Here is a 19,183-nt window from a genome sequence, read left to right as displayed (position 1 = left end):
TTTTTTTTTTTTTAATTTATTTTACGGCCCTGGATAACAGTCCTTTAAGGCCTTTCAAAAATTTACAAATTCTAAAAATACAAAATTGCTTATAACTAAATATTATTCTAAAAATACAAAATTGCTTATAACTAATTAGTCTAACGTTTTTACACTTTATTTATAGTATTACTTATATAATTAAAAATAGACTTAAAATATGACGTTTTACACAACAAGTCCTTTACATGGCGGGGAAAATCAATTTTTTGTTTTTGTTCCATATTTATAGTGTTTAGATCACTGGCTAATATAAGTCTTTGTATGCCAAAAGCTGGACATTTGAGTATCATATGATTAACATCAGCCTCCTCATAATCACAATAGTTGCATTTTTTACTGTTTAGTATTTTTATTTTATTCAGGTGTGTTGGCACCAGACAGTGACCAAATCTCAGTCTATTCATTAATGATGTAAATTTTCTAGATTCACACTTTGTTTTGAAATACCATGGTTGTATTGGTATTTCCTTTTGAATTTCCGCATACCATTTTCCTTTATTTTTATTAGTCACATCCCACACTTCACTCCACAATTTCTTTTGTCTTATTTTAATTGTATTGCATAAATCCGTAAATGGCACTTTGATGCTACTTGAACAATCTTCATAAAAATTACTTCTTCTTGTAGCAGAATCAACCACTTCATTTCCTGTTATGCCTCTGTGGGAGGGTACCCAAACAAATTCTATATTAATTCCCCTTTGTTTTAAATTAAGTAGTACATTTTTAATTTGGAAAATAATATAAACTAATTTATAATTACTAAAATTAAAATTATTTATAGCTAAAAGAACACTTTTCGAGTCTGTTATTAAAACATAGTTATTAATTTTAAACATTAATTCTTCTTTGATATATTCCAATGCCTTGAACAGGGCAACGCATTCAGCAGTAAACACACTGCAGTCAGAGTTTAATTTATATGATCTACATTTTTTTAACTGTGAATCATAGAAAGCAGAACTTACAAAGTTCTCATTTTTAGAACCATCCGAATATATCCTATAATGATTTTTACAATTTTCTTCAATGAACAATAGGAAGTCTAAATTGGATTTAATATCAGTGATGTGTATTCTATTTCCGAGGTTTATTACATCATAGTGGCAATCATACATAGGCCAAACGTCATTCACATTTATCTTACTAGCAATACTATGCATATAAGTCATAATCATTGACATAGTAGGTCCTTTACCGGAAAGAAGTGCTTCCGCTGTAGGTTGTAGAGTTTCAATTGATGCTTCAGTAACTTTTAATAAATCCTGTGGAAGTAATAATTTGTTTACCAAGTTGGAGTTAGCGAATAGTTGCTTCAAACAAAACTTTTCAGCCAAATAAACACGTCTCACCGGCAAAGGAGGGATACATGTTTCTACTTCCATTGAATTAATAGGTGTAGACCGCATTGCTCCACTTATTATTCTCAAACCTATATTTTGAATGACATCCAATTTTTTCAACAACGATGGATTAGTTTGCATATACGCAAGACAGCTATAATCAAAATGACTTCTAACCATACTATTGTACAACAAAGTCAGAACTTTGGGATCTGAACCCCAAAATGTACCAGCTAAACATCTAATAAGATTAATGCTTTTTAATGCATTTTTACAAATGTAGTTAATGTGAGCATCGAATTTTAGTTTTGTATCAAAAATTACTCCTAAGAACTTCTTATTTCTTACAATTGGAACATCTAAGTTATTATATTTAATGTTTACATCTACTGGTCCACCAAATACCATGCATGAACTTTTAGAGGTATTAATACTTAATTTTAAAGTGTTTTGGTAATAATTTTGCACCTGAGTCAATGCTGAATTAACATTATTTACAGCTATTTCTACATTTTTATTTACACTATATAATAACAAGTCATCTGCAAATTGTAAAATTTTAACATCCTTTGTTGTTACATATTTCTCAATTTGAGAGGTATATAAATTGTATAAAATTGGAGATAATGATGCACCTTGCATAAGGCCTTTACTTGTTGAGTTAGGTCCATGAAGTATATTATTATACTTAACATAAAACTTTCTGTTATTTAAAAAATTTGATAGCCATTTTAACATTTTTCCAGGAATGCCAATTTCATGAAGAGAAGTAATAATCTGGTTTAAATCAACATTATCATAAGCACCTTCTATATCCAAAAATACACATACTGCAGCATCTTTTGATAACTTACAGCTTCTTAAATCCGATACAAATGATGTCAAACTCTCATTAGCACTTCTTCCTTTTCGGAAACCGTATTGGAATGTTGGTAATAATTTATTTTTTTCTGTAAAATAATCTAATCTCAGTTTTAGCATTTGTTCAAATAATTTTCCTATGCATGATGTTAGTGATATTGGTCTGTATGAATTACAATCAGATGAAGATTTATCAGGTTTTAAAATCGGTACTATACATTGGATCTTCCAACTCTCTGGAACACATTGATTATCCCATAGCCTATTACATATATCAAGTAAAGCTAATTGACCTAATTTATGCAATTTTTTAATCATTATATATGGAATGTTATCTAAGCCGGGTGTAGAGTTTTTTCTTGATTTAAGTGCTATATTAAATTCTGCAAAAGTGAAAGGCTTTAAAAGTAACATATGCTTGTCAGAATCATTATTAAATTCGAAAACAGAGGTATTTAACGTTGTGTTATTGTTATCATGTTTAAATTTTGAAATAAAATCGGGAATCCATACATCATTTTTATGCTGTGGTGGGTTTTTAATACGTTTAAACATTTTCATATAATTCCATACTCGAGTAATAGGAGTATATCTATTGAATGTTGAACATAACTTGTACCAACTATTTTTCTTAGCATCCTTAATTATTAATTTTTTTTGTGCATCCAATTGTTTATAATTAATGTAATTTTCCATCAACCCATTATATTTTATTATACTATATATAGCTCAATTACCACTCACTCACTGATTGACATAATTGTTCTCCTAGAAAGAGACAGAAAATGATATAATAATGTATGGGAGATATGTTCAGAAGTGGGATTCGAGTAGGGAAAAATTATGACATTTCAGAAAAACAAGATGGCGGCCGACTTGACTTTTGTAACTTTTTTGTTTTCCAACCGATTTCGTTACAACTTGCAACAATTGAAGATATTAGTAAACGATTTTTAGGAAATGTAAAAAAAATTGGAAAAACAAGATGGCGGCCGAGATATTCAAAAAATTTCCTCCTGTAAAATTTTGTATGAAACTTTTTTTTTTCACTTAAGGTTTCATATACAAGACAAAGATTCCTTTAGGGCAACATATGGAGGGAGCTGATGATTGAGGATTTCGGAGACGGGTGAAGGGCACGCTCAAGGTATTGAAGATAGGTGGGAGGTGCTCGACCAAATGTCATTCGAAACCTCGTCCAATTACCAAAAATTTGAAAAAAAATTCTAAATTCCGAAAAAAAGATGGCCGCCATACAAATTTCATCGGCGTCCATCTCGAAGGGTATGACAGATGGAAGAGTGGTTTTTTGGCAAGAGATGATCAGGATCCGAAGATCTACTCGATGGATGGAAAAAAAATTCAAAATGGCGGAATTTTTTTTTTCATACAAAAAATTTTATTATTCAAAATGGCCATTATAGACCTCGAGAGCTGCTTTAGCAGCTCGAGCAGCGAGCAAAATACTAGTTATACTATATATAGCTCAATTACCACTCACTCACTGACTCACTCATTGACATAATTGTTCTCCTAGAAAGAGACAGAAAATGATATAATAATGTATGGGAGATATGTTCAGAAGTGGGATTCGAGTAGGGAAAAATTATGACATTTCAGAAAAACAAGATGGCGGCCGACCTGACTTTTGTAACTTTTTTGTTTTCCAACCGATTTTGTTTAAACTTGCAGTTATTTTAGATGTTAGCAAACGATTTTTAGAAAAAGTGTAAAAAATTGGAAAAACAAGATGGCGGCCGAGATTTTCAAAAAATTTCCTCCTGTAAAGTTTTGTATGAAACTTTTTTTTTTCACTTATGGTTTCATATAGAAGACAAAGATTCCTTTAGGGCAACATATGGAGGGAGCTGATGATTGAGGATTTCGGAGACGGGTGAAGGGCACGCTCGAGGTATTGAAGATAGGTGGGAGGTGCTCGACCAAATGTCATTCGAAACCTCATCCAATTGCCAAAAATTTGAAAAAAAATTTAAAATTCCGAAAAAAAGATGGCCGCCATACAAATTTCATCCGCGTCCATCTCGGAGGGTATGAAAGATGGAAGAGTGGTTTCTTGGCAAGAGATGATCAAGATCCGAAGGTCTACTCGATGGGTGGAAAAAAAATTCAAAATGGCGGAATTTATTTTTGTATGACTTTTATTTAAATTGTTCAAAATGGCCATTATAGACCTCGAGAGCTGCTTTAGCAGCTCGAGCAGCGAGCAAAATACTAGTTATTATACTATATATAGCTCAATTACCACTCACTCACTGATTGACATAATTGTTCTCCTAGAAAGAGACAGAAAATGATATAATAATGTATGGGAGATATGTTCAGAAGTGGGATTCGAGTAGGGAAAAATTATGACATTTCAGAAAAACAAGATGGCGGCCGACTTGACTTTTGTAACTTTTTTGTTTTCCAACCGATTTCGTTACAACTTGCAACAATTGAAGATATTAGTAAACGATTTTTAGGAAATGTAAAAAAAATTGGAAAAACAAGATGGCGGCCGAGATATTCAAAAAATTTCCTCCTGTAAAATTTTGTATGAAACTTTTTTTTTTCACTTAAGGTTTCATATACAAGACAAAGATTCCTTTAGGGCAACATATGGAGGGAGCTGATGATTGAGGATTTCGGAGACGGGTGAAGGGCACGCTCAAGGTATTGAAGATAGGTGGGAGGTGCTCGACCAAATGTCATTCGAAACCTCGTCCAATTACCAAAAATTTGAAAAAAAATTCTAAATTCTGAAAAAAAGATGGCCGCCATACAAATTTCATCGGCGTCCATCTCGAAGGGTATGACAGATGGAAGAGTGGTTTTTTGGCAAGAGATGATCAGGATCCGAAGATCTACTCGATGGATGGAAAAAAAATTCAAAATGGCGGAATTTTTTTTTTCATACAAAAAATTTTATTATTCAAAATGGCCATTATAGACCTCGAGAGCTGCTTTAGCAGCTCGAGCAGCGAGCAAAATACTAGTTATACTATATATAGCTCAATTACCACTCACTCACTGATTGACATAATTGTTCTCCTAGAAAGAGATAGAAAATGATATAATAATGTATGGGAGATATGTTCAGAAGTGGGATTCGACTAGGGAAAAATTATGACATTTCAGAAAAACAAGATGGCGGCCGACCTGACTTTTGTAACTTTTTTGTTTTCCAACCGATTTTGTTACAACTTGCAACAATTGAAGATATTAGCAAACGATTTTTAGAAAAAGTGAAAAAAATTGGAAAAACAAGATGGCGGCCGAGATTTTCAAAAAATTTCCTCCTGTAAAATTTTGTATGAAACTTTTTTTTTTCACTTGTGGTTTCATATAGAAGACAAAGATTCCTTTAGGGCAACATATGGAGGGAGCTGATGATTGAGGATTTCGGAGACGGGTGAAGGGCACGCTCGAGGTATTGAAGATAGGTGGGAGGTGCTCGACCAAATGTCATTCGAAACCTCGTCCAATTGCCAAAAAATTGAATTTTTTTTTAAAATTCCGAAAAAAAGATGGCCGCCATACAAATTTCATCCGCGTCCATCTCGGAGGGTATGACAGATGGAAGAGTGGTTTCTTGGCAAGAGATGATCAGGATCCGAAGGTCTACTCGATGACTTGAAAAAAAATTCAAAATGGCGGAATTTATTTTTTCATACAAAATTTAAAACTTTTTTTATTTATTCAAAATGGCGATTATAGACCTCGAGAGCTGCTTTAGCAGCTCGAGCAGCGAGCAAAATACTAGTTATACTATATATAGCTCAATTACCACTCACTCACTGATTGACATAATTGTTCTCCTAGAAAGAGATAGAAAATGATATAATAATGTATGGGAGATATGTTCAGAAGTGGGATTCGACTAGGGAAAAATTATGACATTTCAGAAAAACAAGATGGCGGCCGACCTGACTTTTGTAACTTTTTTGTTTTCCAACCGATTTTGTTACAACTTGCAACAATTGAAGATATTAGTAAACGGTTTTTAGAAAAAGTGAAAAAAATTTGAAAAACAAGATGGCGGCCGAGATTTTCAAAAAATTCCCTCCTGTAAAATTTTGTATGAAACTTTTTTTTTTCAATCACGGTTTCATATAGAAGACAAAGATTCCTTTAGGGCAACATATGGAGGGAGCTGATGATTGAGGATTTCGGAGACGGGTGAAGGGCACGCTTAGGGTATTGAAGATAGGTGGGAGGTGCTCGAGCAAATGTCATTCGAAACCTCATCCAATTGCCAAAAATTTGAAATTTTTTTTAAAATTCCGAAAAAAAGATGGCCGCCATACAAATTTCATCCGCGTCCATCTCGGAGGGTATGAAAGATGGAAGAGTGGTTTCTTGGCAAGAGATGATCAGGATCCGAAGGTCTACTCGATGGATTGAAAAAAAATTCAAAATGGCGGAATTTTTTTTTTCATACAAAATTTTTTATTATTCAAAATGACGATTATAGACCTCGAGAGCTGCTTTAGCAGCTCGAGCAGCGAGCAAAATACTAGTTATACTATATATAGCTCAATTACCACTCACTCACTGATTGACATAATTGTTCTCCTAGAAAGAGATAGAAAATGATATAATAATGTATGGGAGATATGTTCAGAAGTGGGATTCGAGTAGGGAAAAATTATGACATTTCAGAAAAACAAGATGGCGGCCGACCTGACTTTTGTAACTTTTTTGTTTTCCAACCGATTTCGTTTAAACTTGCAACAATTGAAGATATTAGTAAACGATTTTTAGAAAAAGTAAAAAAAATTGGAAAAACAAGATGGCGGCCGAGATTTTCAAAAAATTTCCTCCTGTAAAATTTTGTATGAAACTTTTTTTTTTCACTTATGGTTTCATATAGAAGACAATGATTCCTTTAGGGCAACATATGGAGGGAGCTGATGATTGAGGATTTCGGAGACGGGTGAAGGGCACGCTTAGGGTATTGAAGATAGGTGGGAGGTGCTCGACCAAATGTCATTCGAAACCCGATCCAATTGCCAAAAATTTGAAAAAAAATTCAAAATTCCAAAAAAAAGATGGCCGCCATACAAATTTCATCGGCGTCCATCTCGGAGGGTATGACAGATGGAAGAGTGGTTTCTTGGCAAAAGATGATCAGGATCCAAAGGTCTATTCGATGATTTGAAAAAAAATTCAAAATGGCGGAATTTATTTTTTCATACAAAAATTTTTATTATTCAAAATGGCGAATATAGACCTCGAGAGCTGCTTTAGCAGCTCGAGCAGCGAGCAAAATACTAGTTATACTATATATAGCTCAATTACCACTCACTCACTCACTCACTGACTCATTGACATAATTGTTCTCCTAGAAAGAGATAGAAAATGATATAATAATGTATGGGAGATATGTTCAGAAGTGGGATTCGAGTAGGGAAAAATTATGACATTTCAGAAAAACAAGATGGCGGCCGACCTGACTTTTGTAACTTTTTTGTTTTCCAACCGATTTTGTTACAACTTGCAACTATTGAAGATATTAGTAAACATGTTTTAGAAAAAGTGTAAAAAATTGGAAAAACAAGATGGCGGCCGAGATTTTCAAAAAATTTCCTCCTGTAAAATTTTGTATGAAACTTTTTTTTTTCAATCACGGTTTCATATAGAAGACAAAGATTCCTTTAGGGCAACATATGGAGGGAGCTGATGATTGAGGATTTCGGAGACGGGTGAAGGGCACGCTCAAGGTATTGAAGATAGGTGGGAGGTGCTCGACCAAATGTCATTCGAAACCTCATCCAATTGCCAAAAATTTGAAAAAAAATTTAAAATTCCGAAAAAAAGATGGCCGCCATACAAATTTCATCGGCGTCCATCTCGGAGGGTACGAAAGATGGAAGAGTGGTTTCTTGGCAAAAGATGATCAGGATTCAAAGGTCTATTCGATGACTTGAAAAAAAATTCAAAATGGCGGAATTTATTTTTGTATGACTTTTTTTAAAATTGTTCAAAATGGCGATTATAGACCTCGAGAGCTGCTTTAGCAGCTCGAGCAGCGAGCAAAATACTAGTTATACTATATATAGCTCAATTACCACTCACTCACTGATTGACATAATTGTTCTCCTAGAAAGAGATAGAAAATGATATAATAATGTATGGGAGATATGTTCAGAAGTGGGATTCGACTAGGGAAAAATTATGACATTTCAGAAAAACAAGATGGCGGCCGACCTGACTTTTGTAACTTTTTTGTTTTCCAACCGATTTTGTTACAACTTGCAACAATTGAAGATATTAGTAAACGGTTTTTAGAAAAAGTGAAAAAAATTTGAAAAACAAGATGGCGGCCGAGATTTTCAAAAAATTCCCTCCTGTAAAATTTTGTATGAAACTTTTTTTTTTCACTTGTGGTTTCATATAGAAGACAAAGATTCCTTTAGGGCAACATATGGAGGGAGCTGATGATTGAGGATTTCGGAGACGGGTGAAGGGCACGCTTGAGGTATCGAAGATAGGTGGGAGGTGCTCGACCAAATGTCATTCGAAACCTCATCCAATTGCCAAAAATTTGGAAAAAAATTCAAAATTCCGAAAAAAAGATGGCCGCCATACAAATTTCATCCGCGTCAATCTCGGAGGGTATGAAAGATGGAAGAGTGGTTTCTTGGCAAGAGATGATCAGGATCCGAAGGTTTACTCGATGGATTGAAAAAAAATTCAAAATGGCGGAATTTTTTTTTTCATACAAAATTTATGACTTTTTTAAAATTTTTCAAAATGGCGATTATAGACCTCGAGAGCTGCTTTAGCAGCTCGAGCAGCGAGCAAAATACTAGTTATACTATATATAGCTCAATTACCACTCACTCACTGATTGACATAATTGTTCTCCTAGAAAGAGATAGAAAATGATATAATAATGTATGGGAGATATGTTCAGAAGTGGGATTCGACTAGGGAAAAATTATGACATTTCAGAAAAACAAGATGGCGGCCGACCTGACTTTTGTAACTTTTTTGTTTTCCAACCGATTTTGTTCAAACTTGCAGTTGTTTTAGATATTAGCAAACGATTTTTAGAAAAAGTGTAAAAAATTGAAAAAACAAGATGGCGGCCGAGATTTTCAAAAAATTTCCTCCTGTAAAATTTTGTATGAAACTTTTTTTTTTTCACTTGTGGTTTCATATAGAAGACAAAGATTCCTTTAGGGCAACATATGGAGGGAGCTGATGATTGAGGATTTCGGAGACGGGTGAAGGGCACGCTTGAGGTATCGAAGATAGGTGGGAGGTGCTCGACCAAATGTCATTCGAAACCTCATCCAATTGCCAAAAATTGGAAAAAAAAATTTAAAATTCCGAAAAAAAGATGGCCGCCATACAAATTTCATCCGCGTCCATCTCGGAGGGTATGAAAGATGGAAGAGTGGTTTCTTGGCAAGAGATGATCAGGATCCGAAGGTCTACTCGATGGATTGAAAAAAAATTCAAAATGGCGGATTTTTTTTTTTCATACAAAATTTTTTATTATTCAAAATGGCGATTATAGACCTCGAGAGCTGCTTTAGCAGCTCGAGCAGCGAGCAAAATACTAGTTATACTATATATAGCTCAATTACCACTCACTGACTCACTGACTGACTCATTGACATAATTGTTCTCCTAGAAAGAGACAGATAATGATATAATAATGTATGGGAGATATGTTCAGGAGTGGGATTCGAGTAGGGAAAAATTATGACATTTCAGAAAAACAAGATGGCGGCCGACCTGACTTTTGTAACTTTTTTGTTTTCCAACCGATTTTGTTTAAACTTGCAGTTATTTTAGATGTTAGCAAACGGTTTTTAGAAAAAGTGAAAAAAATTGGAAAAACAAGATGGCGGCCGAGATATTCAAAAAATTTCGTCCTGTAAAATTTTGTATGAAACTTTTTTTTTTCACTTATGGATTCATATAGCAGACAAAGATTTCTTTTGGGCAACATATGGAGGGAGCTGATGATTGAGGATTTCGGAGACGGGTGAAGGGCACGCTCAAGGTATTGAAGATAGGTGGGAGGTGCTTGACCAAATGTCATTCGAAACCTCATCCAATTGGCAAAAATTTAAAAAAAAAATCAAAATTCCGAAAAAAAGATGGCCGCCATACAAATTTCGTCGGCGTCCATCTCGGAGGGTATGAAAGATGGAAGAGTGGTTTCTTAGCAAGAGATGATCAGGACCCAAAGGTCTATTTGATGACTTGAAAAAAAATTCAAAATGGCGGAATTTTTTTTTTAATACAAAATGTATGACTTTTTTAAAATTGTTCAAAATGGCCATTATAGACCTCGAGAGCTGCTTTAGCAGCTCGAGCAGCGAGCAAAATACTAGTTATACTATATATAGCTCAATTACCACTCACTCACTCACTCACTGACTGACTCATTGACATAATTGTTCTCCTAGAAAGAGACAGAAAATGATATAATAATGTATGGGAGATATGTTCAGAAGTGGGATTCGACTAGGGAAAAATTATGACATTTCAGAAAAACAAGATGGCGGCCGACCTGACTTTTGTAACTTTTTTGTTTTCCAACCGATTTTGTTTAAACTTGCAGCTCTTGCAGATATTAGCAAACGATTTTTAGAAAAAGTGAAAAAAATTGGAAAAACAAGATGGCGGCCGAGATTTTCAAAAAATTTCCTACTGTAAAATTTTGTATGAAACTTTTTTGCTTCACTAATAGTTTCATACAGAAGACAAAGATTCCTTTAGGGCAACATATGGAGGGAGCTGATGATTGAGGATTTCGGAGACGAGTGAAGGGCACGCTCAAGGTATTGAAGATAGGTGGGAGGTGCTCGACCAAATGTCATTCGAAACCTCGTCCAATTGCCAAAAATTTGAAAAAAAATTTAAAATTCCGAAAAAAAGATGGCTGCCATACAAATTTCATCGGCGTCCATCTCGGAGGGTATGACAGATGGAAGAGTGGTTTCTTGGCAAAAGATGATCAGGATCTAAAGGTCTATTTGATGACTTGAAAAAAAATTCAAAATGGCGGAATTTATTTTTGTATGACTTTTTTTAAATTGTTCAAAATGGCCATTATAGACCTCGAGAGCTGCTTTAGCAGCTCGAGCAGCGAGCAAAATACTAGTTTCTTTTATATAACTGTAAAGCTTCTCTCGAATTTTTAACAGCAACTTCACAGTTTTCATCCCACCAAGGAGCAGGAGTTTTAAAAAGTCTAGGACCTTCAATTTTTACATAAGGAACGAATTCTTTTCTAAGAGTATTTAAAACTTCACAGAACTTATCATAAGACTGTGAAGGATCTTTTTCATCAAAAGTTATACCTTTAAAGTATTCCTCTGATTTTGCATAATATTTGGTCCAATCTGCTTTATGAAATAGAAATTTCTCTACTTTGTCATTGACAGAATATTTAGATGGAACTAGGCTTAATTTTGTAAATGTTGGATAGTGGTAACTACCCAAAGGATCGTCACCCACTGACCATTCACATAGAGGTGCTAGTACGGGACTCACCCCTGTCACATCAATAGCAGAGCTATTTGCATTAGGTCTTTGTACTGTAGTAGATACACCTGTGTTTAACAGGCATAGGTCATGTTCATCAAAAATTTCAAACAATGTTTTGCCTCTTGAATTTGTACAACTGCACCCAAAAGCAATATGATGCGCGTTAAAATCTCCTGAGACTATACAAGGTTTTGGTAAGCTAGCAATAATATTTTTAAGTTTATTAATTCTACAATAATTGTTATTTTTAGGTGGACAATAAACACATAGAATCGACACGGAACCAATATTAGTTTCTAGAGAAATTGCTATGGACTGGACATCTTGATAAAATTGTGTTGGCAATATTTTATATTTTAATGTATTTTTTAATAAAATGCCTACTCCACCATGTTCATTATTTGCATTTTTTCCTACAAAATTATATCCTGAAAATCTAATAGGATTACTTGTATTTTTTTGCCAGGTCTCATTTAATAGCAAAATATCAATATTATGTTGTTCCAAAAATGTTTTAACCAAGGGTTTCTTATTGTTAATACTTTGGATATTATGCTGCACAATAGTTAGGTGAGAATCCATTATATTTTATTTAAATGTTCTAAAAATGTTTCTTTGATTTGATTAGTAGTCTTAATATTATTAGAGTTCCCTATTGTAACCAAAGTGTTTACTATGGCTCCTAAAAGCTTAGAGTTATTTACAATATCATTGTGTGAAATTTCTGTCTTTGTCTGTGTAGTTTGCTTAGGCTGTGAGTATGTAGTTTGGCTTTTTTGATATGTCTGAGGGCTCTGAGGCTTTGGGAGTGGAGGGAAACTCGCACTACTTATTTGAACTACTTTTGAGTAGGTTTCTTTTTTGTTCCTCTCCATTCTCGCTGCCTTTACAGGACACGTTTTTGATATTGCAAGATGCGCACCCCCACAATTGCTGCACTTCAGTGTATCCGTCGTGCAGTCCTTGTAATGGTGCTCACCAGCGCACCGTGAGCATATTTGCTGATTTTTACAAATTTTCCCATAATGGTTAAATTTCATACATTTAAAACATTGCATTAAAGGAGGAACATAAGTGAAAACTTTGTATCTCCAGTTGTCCAAATAAATGTACTGCGGTAGACTAGTACCGCTGAAAATTACACTGATAGTGGACAGAGGAATTAGCTCCTCTCCCACTTTTTTCAAAAATCTCTTTACACCTATTACTTCACTTTCCGAGGAGAGTTTATTGAATAGTTCCTGATTGCTAGATTCTTTTGGAATGAACCTAACCACCCCTACCCTTTCCACAGAGGACGCCGGGATGAACGCTCGAAGTTTATAAACTGAAAGGCACTCGTGCTTCAAAAAGTCATTAGCCGCTGTCGCTTGTTTGAAGACAAGCATAATTTTAGTAGCGTTTATGCGCCTACTTTCACTTACACCTTTTACTTGTTTAAAATATTTGGATACCACTAGGGGATTTTTGTTTCCTAGTTTGATATCTTCTGTGCTTTCTACGTATACAGGGAATTCTGAATTGGTACTAGTATCGCCGTACGCCCGGCGATACCCTGGTTTTATAAATGGTTTGTATTTTGCACCATCACTTTCAGAGGGTTTCTCCTTTTGCATTTTCTTCCTCTTTTTGCCCGCTGCTGGTTCCAAATCACCGCCGTCACTATCTGACGGCATTGTACCACAGTTTAACGAAAACTATTTACAAAATAATGTACTATTTACACTCAAAAACTATATTTTTAACAATTTTCAATTAAAAAGCGCGCTTCGCGTTTCCCGCCAAAAACGCAAGTCCCAGGCAAGCTTTTGTAGGTACCACCCACAGACCAATAACATATATGGTACCACAGAGTACATTATATATACTGGTATAGAGACGTCAGCTAATCTTTCGTAGTGGCGCCATCTGTTTCTAATTGCAGTAACTATTGTATGTAATTTATTTTTAATTTTTTCCGGCCTTGGATACTAGTTTTTTAAGGTCAACTATATAGCTATATGTATAACAGGTATAACACGTGTGCAGGTTTGATTCATATATTATTTTTATAGGTAGGTAGTGACTTCAAAGAAAATACGAATCAAAAATTATAATCCCGCTTAGGTACACGTCGCAATATGGCAGAAATTCAGTCTTATTCTTAGTTCGGCCGCATTATTTATTATTTTATACATTGAAAGAAGTACTTTCAGTACTAAAAGTTGAGGTAATAAAACAAAACCCGTAATTTATTATTTAAAACTAAATTTTCTTTTTTTCTTTACACATGATTTTTGTACTGCATTCTCTATAGGTATTCGGTTATGTTGAATTTAGCATGAATTTATAAGTGAATATCCCAGCAGTACACTTGAATGGATGGATCACGGATGCAGTAACACTGCGTAAACAAAAATGTGGCACAAACATGGATGTCAAGGTTACTATACAAGGTTGCTATAGTACCCTTATTATAAATGCGAAAGTGTGTTTGTTTGTTGGTTTGTCCTCCAATCAAGTCGCAACGTGCAACGGATTGACGTGATTTTTTGCATGGGTATACATATAGTCTATGGGTATAGATATATACCTAGAGAGTGAAATATGCAACTTTTTATCCCGGAAAATCAAAGAATTCCCTCAGTGTTTATAAAAACCTAATTCCACGCGGATGAAGTCGCGGGCTTCAGCTAGTAGCATAGGAGTAATAGTGTCCTGTGGCTAGTAGCACCTAGTCGTAAATAAAACTTTTGAGTCGTAGAGATCTTCTTCTTCTTCTTAATTTGCTTTATGGGAAGTCGTAGAGATACCAGACTACAGTGCGACAAGGCTCTCTTGCCACTTGATTGACATTGACAGGGGGGCGCTATTGGAGAACAAAGGCTTAGAATATTCAAACAAGAACAAAGGGGACACTTGACGGCACCGTTAGTTCCGATTTCGCCACGCGCCAAGATAGCCTTGTCGCACCGTAATTTATTTTTGATAAAACGCCATCTAAACTAGCGGCACGCTATGATGGCCGGTTTGACGTTTGTCCGCTCATGAAGTTCCGTATTAATTGATAACGACTTTGAAGGAAATAATTGTATTACTTTATTGACGATAGTGATGTGCAGAGATTCATAAATTTTATCGAATGTAGTTTTAGGTTTAGGACTCAAAATTTATTTATTAAATTGATTTCTTAAATGTATACAAGTGTAGAAAAATCAGTTTGCACCATTTAAGGGGTGAATGTACTTGTGAATATGAACAATTTTCACTATGTGGACAAACCTCTGAAATCGCAAAAAAATATCAATAAATTTTTAAAAATGGAATCTAATACGATCGTCACATAGGATCGCTGGCTAGCACAACTACTACCTCCGGCAAACTCGCGTCAATGCTCAATGCAAAACAAAGCAGTTTCGAATTGACGTTGCTTCGAAAAGTATAAACTGTCAGTGCAATGCGATTGTGATATAGTTTTGACCTGGCTTTGGATTTCAAATATTGATACTGCATTACTGTTGACCCTTGCTCGTTAATTTGGACTCTGTTCAAGCCCTTTGTTGTGGATTTCGTCGATATGACCGAACGTACGCAGAGAACTGTTCTAAATAGTCAGACACGTGAGTTCCTAATACGCCTTCGTAACTATTTCGATCGTGAAGCTCAAAATGGAGGGCCAATTTTACCTATAACGTCAGTGGTTGAACGCGTAGCTGATGCGCTTAATATTGGACAACGAACTGTTAGACGGATAACTAAAAAAAAATATGGCGAGACTGGCACAGAAGAAAATAAACTTCACACACCAAAAAAGAGAAAACGAGCAAAACCAGTCGTAGGCATCGATAGCTTTGATGCCGATGCTATCCGAAGACATGTTTACGGCTACTATTTACAGAAGGAGTATCCAACAAGAAAAAAGTTGGTGCATTCACTGAAGGAAGCTGGATTATTCTTCGGTGGGGAAAGTTCTTTAACGAAGATTTTGAAGACCATTGGATTTCGATACAAAAAATGTAACAAACGCAAAATATTGATGGAAAGATTTGATATAGCGATGGCAAGGTATACTTTTTTACGGCAAGTGAAAGAAATCAAAAATTGGCAAAATGTTGTGTTCTTGGATGAAACATGGCTTAATGCTAACCATACTGTAGGCCGTTCTTGGAACGATGACACAGCAGCATCTACTTCCAAAGTTCCTGTAGGAAAAGGATCGCGACTTATAATTTGTCACGCCGGAACCATCAACGGGTTTGTCGAAGGTTCTCTCATGGCTTTTGCGTCAAAAACCACTGGAGACTATCATGAAGACATGAATGGAGAAAAGTTTACTGAATGGTTTACCTCAATGTTGTGTAGCCTCCCTGAACCATCTATTATAATTATGGACAACGCCCCATACCACTCGATGCAAATTGACAAGCCACCTGCCCAATCCCAAAAGAAAGCTGATATCGTCGCATGGCTTCGTAAAAATGGCGTAGATGCAAACATGAATATGTTAAAAGCGGAATTAGTACGTCTTTTAAAAGAAAACAAACCAACCAAGATCCGATACGTCATTGACGAAATAGCATTAGAACATGGGCACAGAGTTATACGGTTACCGCCTTACCATTGTGAGTATAATGCGATTGAGTTGGTGTGGGCTCAAATTAAGGGATATGCTGCAAGACACAATACAGAACCCCCATTTACCACAAAAAAAACGCTAAAATTATTAGAAGAAGCTTGTGAACATGTGACTAAAGGAGACTGGGAAAAGGTTGTGAATAGAACTGTTAAATTAATAAGGGAAGATTATGAAAGAGATGTGAAAATAGATAATATTATAGAAAACGAACATATAATTATTAATGTATGTGATGATAGCAGTGACGACAGTGAAAATAGTAGTATGGACGAATCTGATTAATTATGGCCTTTTGTGGCACCTTTTTCGGTATCTTTTGTATTCATATGTTTCTTGTGTGCATATAAAGTATGTATATTCATTTTCGTTCAAATATTCAGTTCGTTCAAATAAATTAAATAAACATATACATTTTTGTTTTATTAAACCTATTTAATCAGGTACAAAAACAAAACTTAATTGTTTTTTGTTCGAGAATAAATTGACATTCCACATCACTATTGTAATGTGTCAAACCGGCCATCATAGCGTGCCGCTAGTATAGTTCTAATTGCACAAACTAAAATGATGGAGATTTTTTATACTAAACAACATTAGTTCTATCTGTTAAGGCCCTGTATGGTACCACCGGTAGGTACTGCTATGCACTGCCATAGATAACACATGCACTGCTATGGTATATTATCTATGGCTATGGTACCTACTGCTGTTGTCTTTCGTACCACAGACCAATAACATATAGGATATTTCAGCATTTTTGTATGTGATTTGTATGAAATGCAAACTAATAAGTAATAACCAAAGAAGTTGGAAGTACTAGGTACCTACGTAGTACACCTGGGATTTCTTTGGTTATGTTGGCAGCACTGTCTTTCCTGTCAGTGTTAGTGTTATAATGTTGGTATTGAAGCATGCATACCATTTCATACATTTTCGATTTTTTGAATTGTTTGTTTTGTTTGTTTGATGTACGGAACCCTAAAAATGCTTCTTTGAACGTATTTTCACGGATGCGAATCTAACCGCAACCGCTCTGACCTTCTTTTTATGGCAAAAAACGAACTAAGTAATAAAAATGGCGCCATATTTAACCCTAAACATAGGTACTTTTTTATATAGTCGGTACAAACGTGATTATGGAAAGGACTGGGGGACCCTCAGCAATGGAGAATACACCGCGTTGAGAGAGATCTCCACAGTGATTGAAATGGTATATTCGTCACGTTTTGAGGAAAGCGGCTGTATTATAGCTTGCGATACGACTTACGGCATCTTCCGTGTTGGCCGCTAATTAAATTGGCTACAAGTCGGCAACAGCTAATAGAAAATCGCGCCTAATAAATCTTTTAGTGGAGCCACGTTTACATTATATCGTATCGACAAGTTTCGCCTAAGTATACCTACCTACTTACCTAAGCTGTTATAACTTTGAGTCTACTAACAGTATAAATGCGAAAGTGTATTTGGTTGTTAGTTTGTCCTTCAATCGCATCGCAAGGGAGCAATGGATTGCCGTGATTTTTTGCACTTGATGGATTTAGGTTTTAAAAAATGCCGCGGGAACTCTTGATTTTCCGGGATCAAACGTAGCCTATGTCCTTCCCCGGGATGCAAGCTATCTCTGTAACAAAATTTCATCAAAATCGGTTAAACGGATGAGCCGTGAAAAGCTAGCAGACAGAGAGACGAACACACACACGTATTTCGCTGGGTAACAGTAGTTATTTTTTGGCGAGCAATATTACAATCGCGATTAGTGGTGGTCTATGCGGTGCCAACAGCTACATCAGCAGGTTTAAGAAATTGTATCGATTGCGTAAATTGTTGTCATTATTTTAACAAGCTTGGTCCGATCCAATATAAACCGGCCGTCAGCAAGTCCGAGATGGTTTGTTAAAATGTTGTTGAACGATTGCCCTGCGTTGTTTCCTGCTTGCTGTTACTTGCCGCACTGTGCAGTGCTACGATCTCGGTGTTATTAAATTTCGCACGAACCCCACTGGTCTATAGATTACAATTATTTACGCTATTGATCGAGCTCGTAGTCTCTAGTCTCTACGTTAAACTGATTCCGACACGCGAGTGCTTAACGAATAATAGCTGAAAGAAAATGTGTCTAATTCCGTTGTACACAATCTCCAAACTACTAAACTAAAATGGCACGTCTAAATCTATTGCTATCCCTTTCATAATGTTGCTTGCGAAAAGGATAGCACTAGATTTAGACCTGTTAATTTACTTTAGTTTAGAGATCGTGTACAAGAGAATCGGCCTAATTGTTTACTTTAAAAATAGCTAACGCACTCACACACGCTCCAAACACGCATCACACGAGCCAAGCACGTGGAACCAGGGACCGAAAAGGTAACCCATATGAGGGTTTTAATCGGATGAATTTTTTGGGTTAGGTTAAAAACCCCACGATAAAGATAACCCGTATTATATGGGTTAATCAGCCAATATAAACCGGTTCTGCACCTAAGGTTCATTTTTGCTTATAAAAATGCGCAAGTGATGGCGATAACAGCCGCTCGGTGTTTGATCGCGTCCCGGCACGACTCCAATTGCCGCCACGAAGGATGCATGCGATTTTAAACGTTATTTCTGGTGCACAATACTGTATTTAATTTTGGCAAGTGTTTGGCTGTAGGTATTATTTACTACCATAGAGCAGAAACAAAGAGGAGATGTTGTATTAAGATTTCCCTATGAAATATCGAGTGACATTTTGCGGGGTGAGGGGTTGTGGAACGCCGCCCACTTCTCAATTTTCCATCTGCGGGTTAGTAGCAAAACTACTCGCTTAGCG

At 35.6% G+C, this 19,183-nt stretch overlaps 1 long non-coding RNA gene across 3 annotated transcripts; it reads left to right on the top strand.

Annotated features, from left to right (window-relative positions):
- The first annotated feature begins 7 nt into the window (after positions 1 to 7).
- On the top strand, positions 8 to 12,150 carry LOC138404288 (uncharacterized). 3 transcript variants are annotated; one of them, XR_011238293.1, is made up of 3 exons: positions 26 to 1,809; positions 2,132 to 2,317; positions 12,011 to 12,150. It is a non-coding gene; the product is annotated as an uncharacterized lncRNA (long non-coding RNA). The 3 variants fall into 3 exon arrangements; XR_011238295.1 differs by having other exon boundaries at positions 43 to 1,673; XR_011238291.1 differs by having other exon boundaries at positions 8 to 2,317.
- Positions 12,151 to 19,183: the final 7,033 nt, after the last annotated feature.

This window comes from Maniola hyperantus, chromosome 2 (genome assembly GCF_902806685.2).
Source record: "Maniola hyperantus chromosome 2, iAphHyp1.2, whole genome shotgun sequence".
Lineage (NCBI taxonomy): Eukaryota > Metazoa > Arthropoda > Insecta > Lepidoptera > Nymphalidae > Maniola > Maniola hyperantus.
This window is presented reverse-complemented; position numbering and strand designations above follow the sequence as displayed.